An 8,200-nucleotide genomic window follows, 5' to 3' on the forward strand; every position below is an offset into this window, starting at 1 on the left:
CCTTATTGGCAGCGGTAGCGGGGCGGATTTGGAGCGGAGAATCCAGGCCGTGGTATCTGCGATCACACTTCAGAAACAGGTACGGTACGAGCTGGATTCCCTGGTCCCCGAGACGCCTGTTACTAGGCAGTGCGTGCCTTTCATTGGCGGTGGGATTCTCTACTCCCGCCGCTTGTCAATGGGATTTCCCATTGAAGTCAGCCCCTCGGTCGGGGGTGCGCTGCCTGCGGCAACAGAACCCCAACGGCTGGAGAATTCTAGCCCTAGCATCCGAATCTCGTCAACTAATGAAAGGTTTTTGGTGGTACAACTGCATTAATACACACTTTCCTGTTGGGGATCATTGTTTGATTTTTTTTCATTGTTTGCCTATGTTATTTTATGAAGACGCCAAATTTATTAAACTAATTAATATCAACCGAGGCTTCATTAAAGACAGCAGCTCCTGTTAGAGGGATATTGAGATCCATTTCATCCTGAGAGGTTGATCCAAAACCATGTGGGAATTTAATGTTCAATATTGGTCAAGGGCTGCTGTGTACTGACCAACATGTGCTGCCACACAAACAGGTTATACTGCTGCATACTCTGCTCCATTTTTATGAGGAATGGTTACATTCTTGTAATGGCTTTAACTGGAATGGACTATACTGCTGAGTAAGGTGCAGTAATCATAGAATCCCTACTGTGCAGAAGGAGGCTATTCGGCCATCGAATCTGCACCGACCCTCTGAAAGAGCACCCTATCTAGGCCCAATCCCCCACCCTAACCCCGTAACCCCACCCAAGGGAAATTTAGCACAGCCAATCCAGCTAACCTGCACTGTGAGAGGAAACTGGAGCACCCGGAGGAAACCCACGCAGACACGGGAAGAAAGTGTAACCTCCACACTGACGGTCACCCGAGATCGGAATTGAACTCGGGTCCCTGGCGCTGTGAGGCAGCAGTGCTAACCACTGTGTCGCCGTGCTGCCATGTCTGCTGTTGTGCTGTTATGCACCGGGTAATACTTCACTTAACAACTGTTTCCTTTACTCTAAATGATTGGACGGCTGAATAATGTTACCTTTAACTGGAATGACTGCACTGCCGACAGTGAAACTCAACAACCATACTAAGACTGGAAGCCCAGTGTCAACGTGGAAGATGAAAGTGTCACAACTGTGAAATCAACTGCTTGCACCTGATTTGTTCAAATGTAATGCATTTTGGAAGGGCTAATGCAGGTAGGGAATATACAGTGAATGGTAGAACCCTCAAGAGTATTGAAAGTCAAAGAGATCTAGGAGTACAGGTCCACAGGTCATTGAAAGGGGCAACACAGGTGGAGAAGGTAGTCAAGAAGGCATACGGCATGCTTGCCTTCATTGGCCGGGGCATTGAGTATAAGAATTGGCAAGTCATGTTGCAGCTGTATAGAACCTTAGTTAGGCCACACTTGGAGTATAGTGTTCAATTCTGGTCGCCACACTACCAGAAGGATGTGGAGGCTGTAGAGAGGGTGCAGAAGAGATTTACCAGAATGTTGCCTGGTATGGAGGGCATAAGCTATGAGGAGCGATTGAATAAACTCGGTTTGTTCTCACTGGAACGAAGGAGGTTGAGGGGCGACCTGATAGAGGTATACAAAATTATGAGGGGCATAGACAGAGTGGATAGTCAGAGGCTTTTCCCCAGGGTAGAGGGGTCAATTACTAGGGGGCATAGGTTTAAGGTGAGAGGGGCAAAGTTTAGAGTAGATGTACGAGGCAAGTTTTTTACGCAGAGGGTAGTGGGTGCCTGGAACTCACTACCGGAGGAGGTAGTGGAAGCAGGGACGATAGGGACATTTAAGGGGCATCTTGACAAATATATGAATAGGATGGGAATAGAAGGATACGGACCCAGGAAGTGTAGAAGATTGTAGTTTAGTCGGGCAGTATGGTCGGCACGGGCTTGGAGGGCCGAAGGGCCTGTTCCTGTGCTGTACATTTCTTTGTTCTTTGTTCTTTGTTATATTCATAAAACAGCAAAATAAAACCACCATTGTTGGGGGGAAAAAAAGAAAGGCAGTCAATTTCTGGTGACTTTTGTGATCTTAAAAACTTGGCCTCTCGTCAGGAGCAGGAGCTATGGATTTATATACCGCTGCCAATCTGGAGACTTCCCACAGCAAAAGGCAACAAAGCCGTTCATTGATTTCAGATGTGTCCATTGGCGTGTTTCCCCATAGGGACTGGACTTTACAGCTTTAAAGGGACAGGCTTCATCTCGGCAACTAAATCACAGACCATCCACCCAACCCTCGACTAATACCACAGCTAGTGTTTATAAAACTGCATTATGCTGTATTTGTATCAACATATTCATTTGAAATATCGAGTGAATTTCTTTTTAAGCATTTCTTCCAGATGTCTCTCCTGTTTTAATCGAAAAGGACACACTATGAAGGCTAATACTGCAACTTCCCATCCTCTACCACCTAAGGACAAGCGCAGTGGATGCATCGGAATACTGCAATCTGCAAGTTTGTCCAAGCCACACACCATTCTGACTATATCACCGTTCCTTCACTGTTACTAGATCAAAGTATTGGAACTCCCTTCCTAACAGCACAACCTGTTCAAGATGGACTGCAGTGGTTCAGGAATGTAGCTCACCACCACCAGCTTCTCAAGGGGGGTAATAAATGCTGGTCTTGCCAGCAACCCTCACATCCTATGAATGAAAAATTACATCTAGTATCTGCTGGGCTTCCTGCTGAAGTTCCAGAGTGGCCTTGAGCCCGCCAATTGCAGCAACCTAAAGGCCCTATAAATGGATAATGACTTGTCCATCAAGCTGCATCATGCTGGGAGTCACAATGTCTTAATGATGAGGCAGAGAAGGAAAGAAAATACTGCACTCTGGATCCCACAACCTCATGGGTTATCATGCCCCGAGATGTTTGCGGTTCGAGAATCAGTCACCTGAAGACCCATGGCAGGAACTCACGACCCCGAATAGACATCATCATAGAATCCCTACAGTGCAGAAGGAGGCCATTCGGCCCATCGGGTCTGTGCCGACCCTCCGAAAGAGCGCTCTGCCCATGTCCACTCCCCTGTCCACCCCACATTATCCCCGTAACCTAATCTGCACATCTCTGGACACGAAGAGGAAATTTACTGGGGCCAATACACCTAACCCGCACATCGTTTTACTGTGGGAGGAAACCGGAGCACCTGGAGGAAACCCACGCAGACACGGGGAGAAGATGCAGACTTGCACGGATAGTGACCCAAGCCGGGAATCGAACCTGGGTCCCTGGCGCTGTGAGGCAGCAGTGCTAGCCACTCTGCCGCCCATTCCTCGAGTTGTGGGACAGCCAGTGATGAATGGGATGCAGTCTTCACGAAAAGATGTTTGACACTTCTTTTTGAACTAATTTTGGTCCATAAGTGGTTAACAGAAAGAACAGATTCTCCAGAGAAGCGGCAATCACCATCGTATTGCCCCTCTGATCCTACTTTACACGATTCTGCTCCACATTCCTGCCCGGGTTTTCCAACCCCGGCTTCTTTGGAAATGTGGAACGAGTGGTCTTCCCTTGAACTGCTTCCTTTTAGCGATGGATGCTCTGGGTGGTGGTGGGTGGTGGGGGAAATAAGCTATCTCCCTTTTTTATGGCTTTACCTGTTGTAATCTGGTAAGTGTTAACTGAAACGGTGAAATGTGGGGACATTTAAACAGCTGTGCTAGTGAACGGGTGAATGTGCAGGATTGTGAGTGGGCAGGGTGGGTGAGGTCAGTGGTAGATAGCTGGGTAGGGTGGCAGGTGGGTAGGGTAGGTGAGTGGGTAGGGGGGAGTTAGGGGCTAGTCAGGTCAGGTTGTCGGGGAGTCGGATGGTGGGGGTTAGTGAAGTCAGGTTGTGGGGAGAGTTGGCAGATTAAGTGATTAAAAATTACCCAGAAGTTTTCGATTTGGTTTTCTTCTGTCCAGTATTATCTGGTAACTCCCTGTTAACTGAGTTGGAACCATCCCCAAATCTAACTCAAGTCGGAGAATTTTTCATAGGGTCCTGGGAATTACCCATCGGAAGTTCAAACTTCCGTGGGGTCCCGAAGAGCATCTTGATTGATAACTTCAATCTCCAACAATCCAGAGACCAGCCAACACGGGCCTATGATATAGATGCTGTACAAACACAAGACTGTGCATTTAGCAGGGTAGAAATGATACATGGCTCCTCAAGCTTGTCTTTTCTCAAACAAAACAAAACTAAGATCCTGAATTTCTGCAAGATTCTCCCAAACCTCCCGCCATAATTCGAGGGGGAAACTCACCACAATCCCTGGAGAAACAATGTGTACAGGCTCCCACGCCATTTTTCTTTGGTTTTGACAATCTGACCACCCAAAGATCCTGTCGAAATTTCAGGTGCAAACATTTGACAGCTTTTCCTGGCACTAACAATCCCTTTTCAAAGCACTGTCCCTCTGTTATGGTTGCCGAGTCAGCTGACACTCGCTTCTCAAAATCTCCTTTTGACTCTGAGTAGGAGGGGGCGGCACGGTGGCGCAGTGGTTAGCACTGCTGCCTCACGGCGCCGAGGTCCCAGGTTGAATCCTGGCCCCAGATCACTGTCCGTGTGGAGTTTGCACATTCTCCCCATGACAGCGCGGATCTCACCCCCACAACCCTGTGCAAGGTAGGTTGAGTGGCCACGCTAAATTGTCCCGAACTGGAAAAAAAGGAAAAGAGATTTAAAAAATAGACTCTGTGTAGGAATGTAGCAGTTGGGTCCTCTGACCAGGATTACAGGATAACTGAAAGTTCACTGCAGCTAAACACCAGAATCTCCACTCTCGTGCGCCTGATGAAGCGCAGGTCCAGGTTGGACATGCTCCATGATGGTGACTACTTTGACTGGCCTTGGATAAGGAATGTGCGGTGTCTGCCTCTATGGTCGAGTTCCTCCACAACCAGTGGTCACAACAGAGACTGGAGGGCATTATTGACACTGGTGGCAATGCTATAGAACATGTACAGCACAGAACAGACCCTTCGGCCCTCGATGTCATGCCGAGCTTTGTCTGAAACCAAGATCAAGCTATCCCACGCCCTGTCATTCTGGTGTGCTCCATGTGCCTATCCAATAACTGCTTGAAAGTTCCTAAAGCGTCCGACTCCACTATCACAGCAGGCAGTCCATTTCACACTCTAACCACTCTCTGAGTAACGTCCCTCCTATATCTCCCACCCCGAACCTTATAGTTATGCCCCCTTGTAACAACTACATCCACCCGAGGAAATAGTCTCTGAACGTCCACTCTATCTATCCCCCTCATCATCTTATAAACCTCTATTAAGTCGCCTCTCATCCTCCTTCGCTCCAATGAGAAAAGCCATAGCTCCCTCGACCTTTCTCCACAAGACCTACCCTCCAATCCAGGCAGCATCTGGTACATATCTCCTTTGCGCCCTTTCCAATGCTTCCACATCCTTCCTATAATGAGGTGACCAGAACTGCACACAATACTCCAAATATGGTCTCACCAAGGTCCTATACAGTTGCAGCTCTTAAACTCAAGCCCCCTGTTAATAAACGCTAACACACTATAGGCCTTCTTCACGACTCTATCCACTTGAGTGGCAACCTTCAGAGATCTGTGGACATGAACCCCAAAATCTCTCTGTTTCTCCACATTCCTCAGAACCCTGCCGTTGACCTTGTGATCCGCATTCAAATTTGTCCTACCAAAATGAATCACCTTGCACTTATCAGGGTTAAACTCCATCTGCCATTTTCGGCCCAGCTCTGCATCCTATCAATGTCTCTTTGCAACCTACATCGGCCCTCCACCTCATCCACTACTCCACCAATCTTGGTGTCATCAGCAAATTTACTGACCCACCCTTCAGGCCCCTCCTCCAAGTCATTTATAAAATTCACAAATAGCAGAGGACCCAGCACTGATCCCTGTGGTACACTGCTGGTGACTGGTCTCCAGTCTGAATTTTCCATCCACCACCACCCTCTGTCTTCTACGTGATAGCCAGTTACTTATCCAATTGGCCAAATTTCCCTCTATCCCACACCTCCTTACTTTCTTCATGAGCCGACCATGGGGAACCTTATCAAACGCCTTACTGAAATCCATGTATACGACATCAACTGCTCTATCTTCATCTGCACACTTAGTTACCTCCTCAAAGAATTCAATCAAATAAAGACTTACCCTTCACGAATCCGTGTTGACTATCCCGGATTAAGCTGCATCTTTCCAAATGGTCAATAATCCTATCCCTCAGGACCCTTTCCATTAACTTACCGACCACCGAAGTAAGACTAACCGACCTATAATTACTAGGGTAATTCCTATTCCCTTTCTTGAACAGAGGAACAACATTCGCCACTCTCCAGTCCTCTGGCACTATCCCCGTGGACAGTGAGGACCCAAAGATGAAAGCCAAAGGCTCTGCAATCTCATCCCTTGCCTCCCAAAGAATCCTAGGATATATCCCATCTGGCCCAGGGGACTTGTCGACCCTCAGCTATTTCAAAATTGCTACTACATCTTCCCTCAGAACATCTACCTCCTCCAGCCTACCCGCCTGTATCACACTCTCATCCTCAAAAACATAGCCCCTCTCCTCGGTGAACACTGAAGAAAAGTATTCATTCAACGCCTCTCCTATCTCTTCTGATTCCATGCACAAGTTCCCACTACTATCCTTGACCGGCCCTAACCTCACCCTGGTCATTCTTTTATTTCTCACATAAGAGTAAAAGCCTTGGGGTTTTCCTTGATCCGACCCGCCAAGGACTTCTCATGCCCCCTCCTAGCTCTCCTAAGCCCCTTTTTTTAGCTCATTCCTTGCTACCTTGTAACCCTCAAGCGACCCAACTGAATCTTGTTTTCTCATCCTTACATACGCTTCCTTTTTCCTCTTCACAAGACATTCAACCTCTTTTGTGAATCATGGTTCCCTCACACGGCCATTTCCTCCCTTCCTGACAGGGACATACCTATCAAGGACACGCAGTATTTGTTCCTCGAACAAGCTCCACTTTTCATTTGTGCCTTTCCCTGACAGTTTCTATTCCCATCTTATGCTCCCTAATTGTTGCTTAATCGCATCATAATTACCCCTCCCCCAATTATAAACCTTGCCCTGCTGTATGGCCCTATCCCTCTCCATTGCAATAGTGAAAGACACCGAATTGTGGTCACTATCTCCAAAGTGCTCTCCCACAAACAAATCTAACACTTGGCCCGGTTCATTACCCAGTACCAAATCCAATGTGGCCCCACCTCTTGTCGGCCTATCCACATATTGTGTCAGGAAACCCTTCTGCACACACTGTAGAAAAACTGCCCGTCCGAACGGTTCGACCTATAGAGGTTCCAATCAATAAAGTCACCCATGACAACTACCCTGAGACCTTCACACCTATCCATAATCTGCTTTGCAATTTCTTCCTCCACATCTCTATTACTATTTGGGGGCCTATAGAAAACTCCTAACAACATGACCGCTCCTTTCCTATTTCTAACTTCAGCACATATTACCTCAGTAGGCAGATCCCCCCCGAACTGCCTTTCTGCAGCCGTTAAACTATCGTTATTAACAATGCTACTCCTCCACCTCTTTTACCACCTTCCCTACTCTTACTGAAATATCTATACCCCGGAACTTCCAACAACCATTCCTGTCCCTGTTCTAACCATGTCTCTGTAATGGCCACTACATCATAGTCCCAAGTACTGTAGAGGGTTCCATCTCTGCTACGCCACTACTGGGCCGATATCTGGGGTTTGAGTATCTGTGTGTGTCTCTCTCCAGCTGGCACTGAAACTTCAGAGGCCAGGGGATGCCGCACTGGGACACCTCCACGGAAGAGAGCACTGAATCAAGCCTGCCGTTTATCCCTAACCAGAAGCCTGAGGCGTATATCACACAGATATCCAGACCCCCACCAATGCCCAGGTGATTCTCTCTCTTGCCGGTGGTGCAACACCCACCCGGTTCCTACTTCGCTGGAGTAGCTTTCCCAAGAGAGAGAATAGGACACTGCTGTTTATTACCTAACCAGCAGCCTGTCCTGAGTGAACGGGTTCGAATCGTTCAAGGTGACCCTCGATTCTCGACCCCGGAATTAAGGTGAGGAATATCTTAACAATGACTTGGTCAGAGATCGCTGATGAGAGATTGAAGAATTGAAACAACTCCAA

This window comes from Scyliorhinus torazame, chromosome 10 (genome assembly GCF_047496885.1).
Source record: "Scyliorhinus torazame isolate Kashiwa2021f chromosome 10, sScyTor2.1, whole genome shotgun sequence".
Lineage (NCBI taxonomy): Eukaryota > Metazoa > Chordata > Chondrichthyes > Carcharhiniformes > Scyliorhinidae > Scyliorhinus > Scyliorhinus torazame.